This window comes from Solanum pennellii, chromosome 5 (assembly GCF_001406875.1).
Source record: "Solanum pennellii chromosome 5, SPENNV200".
Taxonomy (NCBI): Eukaryota; Viridiplantae; Streptophyta; class Magnoliopsida; order Solanales; family Solanaceae; genus Solanum; species Solanum pennellii.
In genome coordinates, this window is record NC_028641.1 from 55,652,805 (window position 1) to 55,670,614 (window position 17,810).

Below are 17,810 nucleotides of genomic sequence, written 5' to 3' on the forward strand. Positions count from 1 at the left end.
ATGCTTATGTGCAAGGTGCGTTCACATGTATACACATACACACACTGGAATGAATGAAGCTAAGTTAAGCAAAAAGGGGAGTTTTGGGGTGAACACTCTTTGTGAGTTGAGATGAAGTGTTTAGTAGCAACCTTACTATATCATAAAAGCTTTCTAAGATAGGTCGTAGGATGAATGCCCTTTGTGAGTTAAATGTGGTGTTCACTAGTTTCCTTAACCTATAGTATAAAATGTTGAGAATATGTGGGGAATTATGCTTAGCACTGAGAGGATGTGAATAAAGGGTGGTTACACTTTGTGAGTTGAGATGTTGTATTCCATATCTCTTGAGATGAGTACTCCTCTTTAGTACGGAATAATATACTTAGTATCGATCTCCTTATGCCTTAACTATGAGTCCGCATTGGTTTAGCTAATGGGAAATCCATGTAAAAGCTAAAAGAATGACCCTTTCCTAGGCAAATGGGGAACCCTTCCCCGATAAGGGTAGAATTCGGGATTCCATGTCTAGTTCTAATGGTCTGTGTCGGTTAAAGCTCTTCCCCCACAAAAGAATGAAATAACTAAGTCTCCTAAAAGAGTGTAATACTTAGTGTAAGTGGTGGAATGGGACACTATCTATCTATTGCACTAGGTAGGCATTCCGAAAGGGGAGTCTTGGTGTTTCTTGTATGAATCGAATGCGCTAAGTCCTAAGGAAATGAGTTAAATTTCTCTTGGCTTGACCTTGGGGTTCACAGTGTCTTGATAGGAATGTGGTCTTCTTGATCCAAGGGAACCCTTAGGGGGAACTAAGTGGGAGTGGTAGTATGATATGCTACTCTCACATTGCACTAAGTGTAAGTTATAAGTCTCATTGGAGTAGAGCACCTAGGTGACGTTCTTAATGTATGAATGATCCTTTATTGTCTAATTATTAATGTGTGGACTTGTCTTTCGAGCGAGGTAAGCCTATGGTTGGTGGTCTTAAGGATCACTTGGTTAGGGAAACCTCTAAGGAGATTGTTTCACTGTTTTGGGATTAAAATAAATTCACTGTAATTTTAGAGAGTTTACTGTAAAATGGTCCTTTTTGTTAAAATTATGGAATCCTTATCTAAGTGTTAAATGATGATTCTTATGTTGTTTACTCCTATATTTATGAAGGTTTTACTTATTTGGCATGAAAGTGTATTTATACTAAAATGTCCCTTTTTGCATGTTTTTGAATATGCTATACTTAGTACATTGTTTTATACTAACCCTATACTTTTCTATACTTAATAAGTATAGGTTTGGAGGCAAGGCGAAGTTTAGAAGGAGAAGCTTGGGAATCTACTCTCTCAAGACTAAGTATGTCCTCATATATTCGAGGCATAGTCATGTTTTGTAGTTGCTTTATTTAAGACTTATTATGTATCTCTTTCAATGTAAAGGGCCGTGACCCTAAGATATTTGTTGTGTCTTTAAGTTTTGCTTGTGACGATGAGACTTTCTTAGTATTTATGAAAGAATTTATTTTCATATTAAATGTTTTGAAAATTTTTAATTCCGCAGTACTTTTCATGTCCTATGCAATGAATGATATTTAAAGGGCTTGTACAAGACCTCAATGGGTCAAGTACGCCTTATTCCGATCAAAGGGTGCTCCCTTCTTCTAGGGGGTACTCTCGGGTAGTTACAGTACATGTGAATCCCCATAACCTCACACATACTAAGTAAACTCACAAAGAGACCACAAATATCATTTACTTCCTACATCAACATGGCAAGTATAGTCAACTGCGTACATACATGCCAAGTAAGACCATCTTTATATAGTCAATAAGACAAACGTTATACATATAATATAAGACCACATCAAATAGACACCATAGGACTCATACTATGCATATTATCATAACAATTAGATTAATACCATAATGTCATGCATAATATACATATACTTATACATATACATATATATCACCTTCCTAGAACTCCCCTCAAGAGCTACTTGTGCAATGCATAGGTAAAGTCACATACTTTCACCTACACTAAGCAACTTCCTTAGATTATTGTAGTTAGGGTCCATTCCTTTACTTCCATTGACCATTTTACTTTAGGGAAATCCTAGTGGTAACCGACAATAAGACCATGTGAGCTAAAAATGGAATTCGGTGTTGTAGAACATCACACCGAAAGGAGGTGTTCTACTTGCCAAGTTACAACATTAACATCATTCTAGAATTTTTGTTCGATCCACTAGCTAGGTCCTATGGGGAAACATAGTTATGGAACTAAGAGATATGTATTGGACCCTCTCCATGACCATTAGCATTGGAGTCCTCATCTCATGAGAAACCATAGGTGAATTTCTCTCAAAGGGGAGTCAATACTTCATGTGGAACCACATGTGAATGTTCCTCCAAGGGAAGTCAGCACCCTATGTGAAAACAATGGTGAATCTTCCTCCAAGGGAAGCCAACACCTCTCATTGTCAAGTTCACTCGGTGCTAAGCTGAATTCCCTTTATTGAAAAATGTTTATTAACTTCACTTCATAAAATAAGGATCTAGTAGATTAACTCCTTATATGCTTAGCTTATAGGTTTATATATGAGAGTTGTCCTTTCATCAACCTAAATCATGTGAGAAGACCTTTCACATGGACATAACATATTCTAGCAATATCTAGTTTGGAGTACAATTGAGAATACCTCTCAAGAGACCCTACTTTGCTAGATTATCATACATGCTTCATTATATGAATTAATGTGAGTGTACATGTTCATATATGAGAAAGACTTTCACATACCACATTTAAATACTATGCATATGCATACTTCATCATATCATATACCTTTATATTCATAGTTAAATCATGCATTCATATTCATGTACATAGAGTAATTTATTCTACACAAGAGTATTCAAACATCAAAGTGTAGACCATACCTATCCCTAACATAGTCATTTAAACGTATAGGAAGCATCATCAATATAACCTAGATCATGAACTAGCATTGAAGACTAGGCATAATACTTCACATGGTGTGATCATCATAACCACACTTTCAAGGTATAATTGACTTCATGGACATAAAAAACACATATAAGTATTGACAATAAGGTAAACACCGTCACCATAAGTGGACCATAACACACAATGCCATACAAGGCCAAGAATCTAGAAATTCTATAGAAAAGTAGAGAGAATAGGCCAACTTACAATTTCTCCACGCTTTGATCATCATTAATAAATTACCACAATTCAAAATCAATACATGTATAAAACATTATCTAAAAGTACCATTACATAAACGAAATCATACTTCAAACATCGTGGTTTCAAGATCACATTAGGTACACTACTTCATCAAGTCTATAGAAAGTAGAGGAATATAGAATAATTTACCCAATCCCTAAACCTTGATAATCATTTATCAATCATCAACAATTCATATTCAATTCACATGAATAACAATAGTAATGGGCAATGCAACATAATTGAAACATAATTCAATCAACATAGAGTCAAAATTACAAGACCCACATTATAGGCCAATTTGAGAATTTAGGAGGATCATGGGTTCATCATGAAATTGGATTGAAATTAATCTTAAGAACTGTAGATGATCATCATTTTATCATAAACATGCTTTCAAAATCAATTTGAGAAAGAACCCATGGTAGATTGGAAATTGGAAATTTTGGTCATTGAATCACATTTGAAAATCCTTGATTGACTCCTAGACGAATGGATAACTAAGGATGAATGATCACCATACCTTTTTGATTGAAAACCCATGAGAAATTTGAGAAGAAACCGTGAAACTCCAACCCCTAGATTGAACTTGAGTTTTCCCTCCAATGGAGGTTTGAGAGAACTTGGAGAAGAAGAGAGTTTTGGGATTTTTGATTTTCTTACTGGATGTTGGGATTTTGACTTGAGAAAGGGTTAAATAAGTCTTAAAAACTTTTCATAACCGTGTCCCAATATTACCGAAACATTCAACACTTATTTGGACTTTTAGACATGTCAAACTCAACTTCTATTTTTGAAATCTTCATCGGGAAACAAGTCCGCGATGCGAAGCTGTTCCCGCATGATTTTTTTGAAAATAATTTCCGGCGCAGTTGAGTCTGCGTTGTGTCTGTATGGAGGACCAACTTTTTTACATATGGACGACCAAGTCCACGAAGTGGACCTATTTCACCAAGGAACAACTTGTTGGCCCAAGGTTGGGTCCTCCTGAAGGACCCTTTGGTTGGTCCTTGGGGAGTTTTCCCGGATGTTTTCACCTCAAATACTCTCTTATGCATGTTAGGAACCTCTCCTATAAATTTTAACATAAAAAAACATATAAAACATACCAAGGCACACTAGAACACACAAACACGTTTCAACGGCTAACTTTCGAACGTCTCAGACATTCTTGGACGTTTGACCTCCAAATCACTTCAAATCAAGTATAAATACTTTAAAACACTTATTTAAATTATTTTAAGCCTCTGTATACACATGTTAGTTTGTAGTCACCTTAACTCATTTTGAGGGTCCTTACAATGTTGGTCTTGTTGACTATATGATGAAGGTCTTACTTGGCATGTATGAAGTTTTCTATACTTTTCATGTTAATGTATGAAGTAAATGATAGTCTTGTGGTCTATTTATAAGTTTACTTAGTATGTGTGAGGTTATGGGGCTTTACATGCACATTGCACTACTAGGCTTCGATAAGGATTATGAGTAAGGTCTTGTGATGCCTATATGAAATGAAGTCCAAGTATGCTATTGTTGAATATTTCCTCTTATAGTGTTATTGGTAGTATTGAGTTGAATGTGGTCTTGAAGTGATTCTTATATGTGGTTCATATGTGAAGTAGGTGTCTTAGGATATGCTATATTCCTATAAATGCCTATGTTTAAGCAAACGAAGGTTAAGTGAATGTTCACCTTGGTGGCCTTAAGGTGATTCTTGAGTGTGGATGGTGGAATGGGAAACTATTTATGCATTTCACTAACTATCACTAAAGGTTCCTTGGGGGTGTAATGACTTAAGGTAAAAGAAGTATAATGTTATGAAATGCTAAATGAGCTTTAGATGACTTATGTGACATTATGTGATGTTAGAATAATATCCATGCCTATGCGAAGTATATAAGATATGCTGTACTTATTATTTTAAGGTTTTATTAAGTTTTACTTAAAGTCATGATGCATAGTTTTCTAAGAAAATGTCCTCTTTAAATGCATGTTTTTGCATGATTGCCATAATTAGTGCATTCTTGTACTAACACCATTCTTCTTCACCTTTTTACACAAAGTGTAGTTTATGGGTGCTTAAAGGATAAATCTATAGTGAAGAGCATGATAGATGCTTCCCAAGCTCAAGAAGAGGAGTCCTTATGCTTCAAGGATTTCTTATGTCAAGTTATTCTTAAAGTTATGTAATAGTTTAGTTATTGATATATATTGATAAGGGTTGTGTCCATATTCTTCTCTATTGATGTTGAGTCTAAGATGAAAAAGAGACTTAGAGTTTAATTATGTATTATAAGATTTTTATATATAATGGAAGTGATGTTCTAGCATATGATATGCTATGAATGTTTTAAATTTTCCTCTAAATTTACTTATGACAATGTGATGGCTGATGACTATGGGATTGTATAAGACCTCCGAAAGGTCAAGTACGTTATTTTATTTCTAAGGGGTTCTCCTCCGAAAGGTCAAGTACGTTATTTTAGAGTCCAATGTCTCATATTGCCATTTCTAGTAAGTCTCGTTCATCGGTGGTGAGGCGCGACTCATCTATGAGCGAGAGGATATAAAACGATAGAGTTCCCTTTTTCATTATTCCATGCAGTGCGCCATAGAAAATAATTACATAACATCTTTCTCTTATGTTTTCTTTTTCGGTGGTCTTTTAGATGTGATATCTTGGATAAGATGGTATCACTATGCTTGAGGGAGAAAAGGTGAGTTTTTGATGTTTATCTTGTTTTTATGGTATGGTGAGTATATGTTAAGGTGCAATTTGATATATGATGATGTGATGCAATTTATGGCTATATAAGGGATTTATGTGAAATGATATGTTATGTGAGAATTTATGTCATGATATGGTTTTAACTTGCTAATGGTTGCTATAATTAAATGGAGTTCGACTGGAATTTTAAGTTGCTATATGCTTTTTATGGTGATAGTGTAATGCTATGGTTTAGACTTGAAATGCTTTGAAGAAGTGTGATAAATAGCTAAAGATGCATGTTAGCTTTATATAGGGGTAATGATTTAAATGTGGCCCCCTTCCATGAGATAGTCAATTTTAGCATCTTTTAAGAATCATATTGAGAAAAAGAAAGAAGCCGATCATTGAATTGATTAACCTGAGATGAGAGCTCCTTCCGGCTATACTCTAGTTGGACAGTCTTAGTTCAGTTTGAGAAGTCAAGGAGTCACGAAGAGCTAACAAAGAATCTTGATGTGACATTTTGATCCCCTTTTCCTCTCATCTTCCCCCGGTTCTGGTTCAGGAAAGGGTCAACGCAAGGATCTTATTTCGAAGGCCCTTGTATATGTGTAAATGTTTCATTGTTGCCTTGGTATTTGAGAAGTGCTTCATAGTTTCCTTGTATGGATTGGAGTCTTTTTTATAGGCTTGATCCTAGAAGTGAAGGTAGTATGCCTACCTTGTAAGGTGATTGTGGAGTATGCTAGCAATGGGAGAAACCTTATGATTAGTTGATTAGTTCCAATATGAACCTATTCTAATAGTGGCAAAAAGGGGAAGAAAATAGTTTTGTTCCATAGGTTGGAAGTATGTTTTGCCTAAGGTTGGCCTAGAGGGTAGTATGTATCCCTTAAATCTTAAAGAGGAGGAAAGAATTAAAGGTGACCTACTTTGAAAGTGGTTAGTTGTCTTTATGTTTGATCATAAGTTTGGCCATTTGGAGAGGGTGCTTAGATGGTACTTGGGCATGGTTGGTTGGAAGGTTCCACCAAATATGTTAATGTGGGTTAGAATGACCTAGAATTTACCTTACCCTAGTGTTGAAAAAAAAAGAAAGAGGCCTTATGGCAAAGTCTCCTCTATTTTTTTCCGAAGGTTTTTATGACCCTTGGTATTCCCGTGTAGTTGAGACCTTATGTGGTTGGGTAGGATGACCTAACTTGATTGTTATGGATTTCGTTTAGGTGTTGACCTTAGAAGAATGATGCTTCTTGAGGCATTACCCCTTGATGATGGAGTTAGTAGGCTCCTTAATAAGAGATTAGGAGTGAAAACCCTCAATGATGTTGAACCTTCTTATGTGAGGAGTATGGAGGGTTGGTATTGACTTGCCTTGACATTGGTGTTTAAGGGCATGATGTGATTAGGATTACCCCAAGTGGGGGATAAGGTGCCTAGATGGTGAGATTTTAAGTATCCTTGATGTTTATTTGTTGAGTTCCTTAAAGTTCTTTAAGTTGAGAATAACTTTTCGGTGATGTTGATTAAGGTTTGCTCAAGCATAGATACCAAGAATGGGATGATGCTTAGTTATTAACGTTGGTAAGCTATAGTTCTCCTAAAGTTGAGTTAATATGCTCTTAAATGGGTTTACCCTATGTGGGGGATGGTGATGTGAGTAGTAAGGTGGTTGATATCCCTATCTTGTCCGGTGGTGTGAGTAGTAAGGTGGTAGATATCCCTATCTTTTCCTTCTATACTTACTTGAGCTTGAAACCAAAGATTTACTAGTAGTTTGTTCATGATAAGAGTCTTGCATACAAGTATAAGTTGAATGTTCTCTATATGTTATGTATATCTTAATTAACACTATGTTAAGAATGTTTTGAAGATTATAAATTGCATGAAAAAGGATTTTTGACCAAATTCATGCTTTCTCATGTTGATTGTGCACCCAGATATGTTAGTTGTGCATTTAACTTCATGAGATAATGTAAGGATCATGTTTGATGCCACTTTCTATGTGTTTTGTTTTAAGACATAAATGAGATATTGAGTACTTTAAATGAAAAATGAAGAGTCTCTTAAAAATGTGTTACTTTTATGACTTGGGAAGTATTAATGTAGGCTCACTCTTGATAAGTGAAGGAATGTCTAGCTAGTGTCCTTGTGTGTGCCTATAACTTGCAAGAATTCCCTAATTGATGCATGCTCATGAAGACATGTAAATGTGTTGAGGAGAAGGATATTCCTCCTTAAACAAAACTAAGCATGGTAAGTTTGAGTAAGGACTTCATGGCATTATGTCTAAATGATAAGGATTTTTGTTGATCTACTTGACTCAAGTCTATGTGCATTGAAGTACGAGTGCTGATTAGCTTCTTGAGTTTGATGTTGAACATGCCTTAGTGTGACTCAAAGGTTGTTGCGGAATTATATCTTAATGAAATGAAATGGAAATACCATGTTATGATTAGGAGAAAGATGTTCCTCCTACGAACTTGACAAAAGCCTATGTGTTTGATGCATTAAAGAGTGAGTGAATAGAGGTTCTACTTGCTTGCCTTGTATTGAGTGAAAAATGGTTTGAAATTGATATTCCTTATAATTTTGGTTCATTGACTTTTATGTGATTATGTTTGAATGTTGTGAGCTTCTCTATAGTTCATTGCGTCCTTGAAAGTGTTTTAAAATGTCCCAAGTATAATTCGAGGACGAATGTTCCCAAGTGGGGACATTGTAAGGTCTCCCAAAATGAACTAAGGTTCTTAGAGACTCACATGTGCCTAAAAAGGTTTAATATATGTTAGTTAAGTGTTTTACAGTATGCATACTTGATTTGAAGGTCAAATGTCCAAGAATGTTTGAAAGTTAGCCTTGAGATGTGCATGTGTGTGTTGGTGTGCCTTGGCATGTTTTACGTGTTCGTTTTGGTTGAAATTAATATGAGAACCTTAGCATGTATAAGAGTGTATTTACATTGGAAGCGTCAAAGAAAGACTCCCGAAGGACAACCCAAGGGGTCCTTGAGGAGGACCCAAAGGCTGCCTAGACACTGACTTGGCAGTGTCTATCTACGCCCAAGGAATGATGCCTCGTACTTTAGGTGACGCCCCATCAATGGGGGACGTTACTACACACATATTTGTGGGAGCTTAATCCCCCAAAATGGAGCCTCAGTCACCATCTACGGAGCAATAGTACGGTGCCATCGACCAGGTGACGGTCCGTCGACTGGCTTGCATCGATGCTGCTTGCAATCTGCAGCATGCACGCTGCCATGCTAAGGGGTGAATGGGAAATTCACCTCACGTTCCTAAATTAATATGGATGGTTATTATGGGTTATTTTAGGTATATTAAGTTGGTTAAAAAGAACAAAACTCAATTCCCTATTCATTCTTAAAATTTCACCCTTCCCTCTCAAAAGAAAACCTCTCTAGAAACCTCCATTGGAGGCGAAGCGCAAGAACAACAATGTTGATGGATTCTCAATATTTATTCATCAAGTTTTAGTGGTATTCTAAAGTAATAAGGTCTGGTAATCGTTCATCTTTAGATATCCATTCATCTAGAGAGTTCCTTCAATGGGTTTTTGAAGAGATTTCATGATCAAATTGTCTATCTTTCAATCTAGCCATGGGTTCCTTCTCAAAGTGATATCAAAATCATTATTATGATTAATATATGATTAGATACTGTTTATAATGTTGATTTAAATCCAAATTCTTGATGAACCCATGTTGTTCCCAAAATCTTGTGGGTAATGTGATCTTGATCCTATGAGGATTGAATTATGGAATTCGTTATTTTAATGTACCTTTAGCTACTCTTTTTTATACATGAATTGTTGATGATTTATGGAATTTTATCAATGATGATCAAATCTTAGCGAATTGGTAAGATTGCCCTAATCCTCTACTTTTCTATAGGATTGATGGTTGAATTTTCCTTGTATGTCATTGTATGGAATGGTCCACTTATAGTGGCGGTGTTTTCTTTCTTGTCAATCATTCTATATGTTGATCACGGAATTGAAGGAGATTTATGAATTATGAAGTGTGGTTATGATGATCACGCCATGTGAAGTACTATGCCTAGTCTCTTAATTTAGTATCATGTGCTAGGTGCTAATGGTGTCCTCAACGTTTGAATGAAGTTGTTAGGGTAAGGTTTGGCTGTGATGCCAATGATTAAGTTCTAATGGTGAATGACTCCTACCTATGTACCCCTATATAAATGCTTGATTTTAGCCAATGTTAGGAGTCTAGAATGCAAATGCTAAAGTTGTCTTGTCTCCTATGCTATAATGTGGTGTGTACTCTATGAGTGAATGTGGATTGTGGTATTAAGAGGGTGTCTGCCTCATAATTTTTTTAATATCCATTATATAATAATATTGTCCAATGTACACACACCTTATGCATGCTAATACGTAGTATAGGTTCATGGTGTCAAATGAAAGGATAATTCTCATATGCACTAATCTCTACTACTATGCATGTAAAGTATATGTAAATAAAGTATGATATGTATCTTAACTAGGAAGATTTGATAGGTGTACTAGTGAATGGAAGGGTATGGGCCTTTGTCTATACATTGCACATGTCTACCTTGATAGAATACCTCCTAGGGTGATTATTCTATGTACATGAATATGAATGCATGATTACGCCTATGAACGTGAAAGTATATGATATAATGAAGTATGCATATATGTAGTTTCTAAATGTGGTATGTAAAAGTCTTCCTCATATATGAACATGTACACACACATAAATGAATGCATAATGAACTATGTATGATAATCTAGTAAAGTAGGGTCTTTTTAAAGGTATTCTTAATTGTACTCTATACTAGATATTGCTTGAATATTCTCTGTCCATGTGAAAGGTTTTCTCAGATGATTTAGGTTGATGAAAGGACATTCTCATCTATAACCTATGAGCCAAGCATATGAGGGGTTAATACTCCTATAGAGTATTTTATGAAAATTATGTTAATAATGACTTTTCAATAAAGAGAAATTAGCTTAGCACCAAGTGAAATTGAGAAATGAGAGGTTCCCCTTCCTAATGAGTAAGGCTTGTTCACCAATGGTTTCTCATACGGTGTTGACTTTCCTTGGAGGAAGATTCACGTAGGGTTCCACATGAGGTGTTGACTTCCCTTGGAGGGAGATTCGCCTTATGTTTCTCATGAGATGAAAGTTATAATGCCAAATGTCATAAAAAAAAGCTTCAATGTACATGTCCTAGTTCCATAACTATGTTGCCCCCATAGGACCTAGAAATTGGATCCACCTAGATGCTAGCATGATTTTAATGTTCTTCTTTGGCAAGTAGAGAACCTCCTTTCGGTACCAGATTCTATGTTTGGCTTACATGGTCTTATTGTCGGTTAAGTATAGTATTTCCCTAAATTAAAAATGGACGATGGAAGTAACGTAATGAACCCTAAATAGGATAACCTAAGGGAAGTTGCTTAGTATAGGTGAGGGTATGAGACTTTACCTATGTATTGCATAAGTATCTCTTGATGGGAGTTCTAGGGAGGTGTTCTATATGTATATGTATATGTATATGTTTATGTTCTTTATGCATGATATTGTAGTGTTGTTTTCTTGTTATGGTGATATGCATTGTATGAAACCTGTTGAGTCCATATGATGAGGTGTTACGTTACATGCATAATGTTGGTCTTGTAGACTATATGATGAAGGTATTACTTGGCATGTATGAAGTTGTCTATACTTGTCATGTTCATGTATGAAGTAAATGATAGGATTGTGGTCTCTTTATAAGTTAACTTAGTATGTATGAGGTTATGGTGATCTACCTGTACATTGCACTAGTAGGCTTAGCTTAGGATTATGAGTAAGGTCTTGTGATGTCTATATCAAATGAAGTCAAAGTATGCTGTTGTTAATGATTGCCTCTTATGATGTTATTGGTAGTGTTTACTTGCATGTGGTCTTGAAGTTAGTCCTATATGTGGTTCATCTGTGAAGTAGGTGCCTTAGGATATTCTATGTTCCTATAAATGCCTATGTTTAAGCAAATTAAGGTTAAGTGAATGTTCACCTTGGTGGCCTTAAGGTGATGCTTGAGTGTGGATGGTGGAATGGGACACTATTCATGCATTGCACCAAGTATCACTAGAGGGTTACTTGGGGGGGGGGGTAACGACTTAAGGCAAAAGAAGTATAATGTTGTGAAATGCTAAGTGAACTTAGATGACTTCTGTGACTTTATGTGATGTTGTGAATAGTGTCGATGCCTATGTGAAGTATATAAGCTACATTATACTTATTATATTAAGGTTTTATGATGTTTTATTAAAAGGCATGATGCTTGGTTTTCTAAGAAAATGCTCTCTTTAAATGCATGTTTTTGCATGATTGACATACTTAGTGCATTCTTGTACTAACACCATTCTTCTTCACCTTTTTACAGAAAGTGTAGGTTATGGGTGCTTTAAGGATGACTCTAAAATGAAGTGCTTTATAGATGCTTCCCAAGCTCAATAAGAGGAGTCCTTGTGCTTCAAGGATTTCTTATGTCAAGTTATTCTTAAAGTTATGTAATAGTTTAGGTTTTGATATATATTTATAAGACTTGTGTCCTTATTCTACTCTATTGATGTTGAGTCTAAGATGGAAAAAGAAACTTAGAGTCTAACTATGTATTATGAGATTTTTATATATGATGGAAGTGTTCTAGCATATGGTGTACTATGAAGTTTTTAATTTTTCGCTAAATTTACCTATGACAATACGATGAATGATGACCACTGGATTGTATAAGACCTCCGAGAGGTCAAGTACGCCATGTTACTTTTGGGTAGTGCTCCACGGTCGTGACACAAGTTGTGACCAACCAAGTGGGACGAAGAGGAGTATGAGAGGATGTAGATGATACGTCTAGGGTCCGCGAGTTTCTAAGGATGAATCATCCAATATTTATTGGTTCAAGCATCACTGAGGATCTGGAAAACTTTGTTGAAGAGCTTTAGAAAGTCTTCGATATTATATATATCAGCGATGCTAAGAAAGTGGAACTAGTTGCATACCAATTGAAAGGTGTCATTTAGAATTTATTTTACCAATGGAAGAAGCACAGAGTTGAGGGTGCACAAAGTATGAGTTGGGCTATGTTTAAGGAGGCTTTCTTGAGGCGTTACTTTACCCGGGAACTGAGAGAAGCAAAAGTATCAGAATTCCTTTCCCTTAAGAAAGAATCTATGATCATTTATGAGTACAATCTAATGTTTACCCAACTTTCTTATTATGCCCCGGAGATTGTTGAGGATATTAGGAGTAGGATGAGTCTTTTTTTTGTATTGTCTCTTTTGTCGAGTCAGGATGATACGACTGCGATACTAATATTTGATATGGACATAGAGAGGTTGATGATTCATGTGCAAATGGTTGAGGAGAATAAGGTAAGGTATAGGGAAGAGTTAAGAAACAAAAATGCTAAGACATTCGGGAATGAGTCTGGGCAGCTGAAAAGTAATGCCAATCGGGCATCCTTCTATCAAAAGCAAAAGTAACTTGCTCTATCAACTGCTAGTGCACCTGAACAATGAAATAACGGTAAGTACGACAGTCAGAATTCCTAGCATTACTGAGCTAGACCTGCAGAGTCTCAAGGTAATGTAGCACAAGGAAGTAACTAGGCTTATACATATACTAAGTGTGGTAAAAATCACCTTGAAGCGTGTCGTGATTGCATTAATGGTTGTTTCAAGTGTGTAAAAGAGGGTCACTTCATGAAAGAGTGTCCAAATGACAAACACAACAGCGGGGATAAGGGCTATAGAGCCTAATCTTCTTCAGTTTTCGCCCAGACAAGGCTACACCTAGAGGAGCTACTTCATGGACTGGCGGAGGAGAATTTGCCGGATGTTGTAACTAGTATGGTTCAAATCTTTACTTATGATGTTTATGCTTTGCTAGATCCAGGATCGAGTTTATCTTTTGTGACCCCATATGTTGCAATGAATATTGATGTTTTTCATGACATACTTCTTGATCCCTTAATATTTCTACAACTGTTCGTGAGTCTATTCAAGCTAAGAGAGTCTATCATGATTGTATCATTTTCGTCAATCATAAGGTACCATGGTTGACTTAATTGAGTTAAATATGGTAGATTTTGATGTCATTCTGATTATGAACTGGCTTTACTCCTGTTATGCCTCATATTATTGTAGAACTCAAGATATTAAGTTTTAGTTTCCTAATGACCAGTTTTGAGTGGAGGAGTAGTTCAGTATTGCCTAAGGGTCATTTTATTTCGTACCTTAAAGCAAGAAAATTAGTTTCCAAGGGGTGTGTATATATCTTATTTCGAGTTAATGACTATAGTGTTGAGATACCTCCTATTCAGTCAGTTCCATTAGTAAAAAAGTTAATAGAAGTCTTTCGAGATGATCTACTTGAAGTCCCTCCTAAGAGAGACTTAGGTATACACATTCTTCCTCATACTCGTCCTATATCTATTTTGACATATAGAATAGCACCAGTAGTTTTTAAAGAGTTGAAAGGTTTTATTTTACGAAGTGTCTCACCTTGGGGCACTCTAGTCCTATATGTGTTAAAGAAAGATAATTCCCTTAGAATGTGCATAGATTACCGTCAGTTGAACAATGTTACCATCAAGAATGAGTATCCTCTTTTGAGAATTGATGGTCTTTTTACTAGCTTTAGGTTACCACTTATTTTTTCAAAAATAAGCCTCCCATCAGTTGAGGGTAAGGGAATGTGAAATTTCAAAGACAACATTCAGGTTTCGTTATGGTCATTATGAGTTCCTAGTTATGTCCTTTGGTTTAGACAATGCTCATACAACATTCATGGACCTTATGAACATAGTTTTCAAACCTTATTCAGATATGTTTGTTATCGTATTCATTGATGACATTCTAATCTATTCGAGGAATTAGGAAGATCATACGAGTCATCGTATAATAGTTATCCAAACTCTAAAGGATAAGGAGTTATATGCTAAGTTTTCTAAGTTTGATTTTGTCTTGAGTCTGTGGCATTCTTAGGCCATATTATTCAGTAGTGATGGAATTAAGTTGATACATAGAAAATAGAGGTAGTGCAGAATTGGCCTAGACCCACGTCTACAACTCATATTAGGAGTTTTTTGGGATTGGATGGTTATTACAGAAAGTTCGTCGAAGGTTTTTCATCTATTTCATCTCCTTTGAGTAGGTTGACTCAAAAAAAATTAAGTTTCAATAGTCTGAAGCTTGTGAGAAAAATTTTCAGGAATTGAAAAAGAGGTTGACTACTGCCCTATATTGACTTACCAAAGGGTATGCAAGGTTTTGTTGTTTATTGTGATGCGTCTAGAGTTGGTTTGGGTTGTGTGTTAGTGCATAACGAAAAATTTATAACTTCTGCGTCCACCCAACTTAAGGTTCATGAGAGGAATTGTCAACCCATGATTTAGAGTTTGTTTTCGTAGTATCTGCTTTGAAAATATGATGTCATTATCTCTATGGGTTTCATGTACATTTGTTCACCAATAATTAGTGTCTTTAGTATGTGTTTAGTCATAAAGAGCTTAATCTCAGACAACGAAGGTGGTTAGAGTTACTCAAGGATTATGACATGAGTATTTTCTATTACCCAGGTAAGGCTAATGTTGTTGCTAATGACTTGATCAGGTTATCTATGGGTAGTACCGCCCATTTATAGGAAGATAAGAAAGAGTTAGTAAAAGATGTGCATAGACTTGCATGATTAAGAGTTCGACTAATGGATTACTCAAAAGGAGGAGCGGTGGTGATGAATGGGGCTGAATCATCATTAGAGTCAGAGGTTAAAGAAACAATATCAAGATCCTACTTTGCTTGAATTGAAGGCAAATGTTCATAAGCAAAAAGTTATGAATTTTGAACAAGGAGTAAATGGTTTATTGATGTATCACGATACATTATGTGCACCAAGTGTGGATGAACTTTAAGAAACGATTATGGAGGATGCTCAGAGCTCCATAGATTCTATCCATCCGGGTTCCAGAAAAATGTATCGTGACTTGAGAGAAGTATATTGGTGGAATATTATGAAGAATGGTATTTGATGAGTTCTTTGCTAAAGGTTTGTGTTACACCCTCAAAATGAGCTAGGTTGGACTAGATCCTAACATGGGCGTAATGATTCTTTAAAGTCATAAAATTGTTAATAATAGTGTTCTTAGGAAGTATATAAAGTTTGGAAGTGCTATGAGGTCAAACGTCGAAGAACATCCAAGACGTTCGGAAACAAGTGGAAATTGAACTTGTGTGTCGTAGTGTTTTGTAGTGATTTTTTTGGTGAAGGTTTGATGGTAAAACTGTATTGAAGGTTCCTACCTATAGCCTGATATGCAAAGGGTCAAAATGTCCGAGAATAATGACCCAGGGACCAACCAAAGGGTCCCCAAAGAGGACCCAAACATGGGACAACCAAGCTGCCGTGCCAGCCAGAATGTGGTGATGATATGTGATACCTACTAGTATTTGAGAAGTTTATGAAGTTTTGGTGGTGGAATGGGACGCTACCTAGACATTGCACCTTTAGGCTTTGATGATTTTAGTTAGTGAGTCCCTAGGTCTTCTCCAAGACTATTACTTGAATGTCCTGATGTGATGAATGTCTCTTAATGAACTAATGACTTCTGTTAGAAAGTATGTAAATGAATGAGTACCTAGTCTAGAGTAACTTTAAGGATTGCCTAGTTAAAGTGTGAAGGGGCATAAAGGATGATCTCTTCATGTCTTATCTAGGGAAGTCTTAAGAATGACTCTAGGTAAGAAAATTGGTTGATAAGTTAGGAATGATCTAATATTAGGAAGTCTTAAGGATTATTTAGGTAATATTGAAGAGGGTGTATGTGCGTTCTCTTCTAGAATTACTTATGTAAGTCTTTTGATAACCTTGGTGGGGTGAATGTCACATTATATGTTATGTGTTTGGTATATTTTAAGTGTGTATATCTCTTTATAGGTAGTCCCAATGATCATTTAGGTGTGTTTAGAGAGGCTTTATGGACGGTCTCTCTTTGTCTTACTTAAGTGAGTCTTAGGATAACTTTTAGTGAGAGAGTTGCATGCTAAAGAGTTCACTGTGAAGCTTGAGTTAGTTCACTGTAATATTGGTTGGGTCACTGTAATGTTTCTTAAAATGTGATAAAATGTTTATGTGATTTCTTATGTGTTTCTAAGGTGTTAAATGTTGTTCTTATGATTATACTATGATGTTTTAATCAAAAAGAGCATATTTCCACTAAATGTCCGTTATCATGATTTTTATGCATTAAGCCATACTTAGTTCATGTGTTTGTACTAATTTCATGCTTTTATCTATCTCTAAAGTGATTCATAGGTGAAGGGAATTGTGGGAGCGAAGCTTAGATTATAGAATCTTTCAAGCAAGTTTGAAGTATGTCCTCATTTGACTTGAGGGCATAGATGTCTTTAGAGTTTCTTTATTAAAGCAATGTTATATACTTATTAGAACTATATTTCGATTGTGTGGGCCGTGTCCCAAGTATATTTCGAGTCTATGATTTGATTACATGAGACTTAGTATTTCCTTTGGTTATATGAAAGATATTATTGAAAGACTATTCGAATGTTGTGAAATGTTTAAATTCCGCACTACTTTTCATATATGTATATGCGATGAATGGTATGAAAGGGCATGTACAAGACTTCTAAGAGGTCAAGTACGCCGGTTGCACTCCGAGAGTGCCATATATTCTAGGGTTTGCTCTCAGGATGTAACAGTTCGACTTGTCAATAAGTTAAAGTAGATCACCAAAGGCCCGGTGGTGTGGCGCAAAATATAGAGATTCCGGAATTGAAGTGGGAGATGATCAATATGGATTTCATCA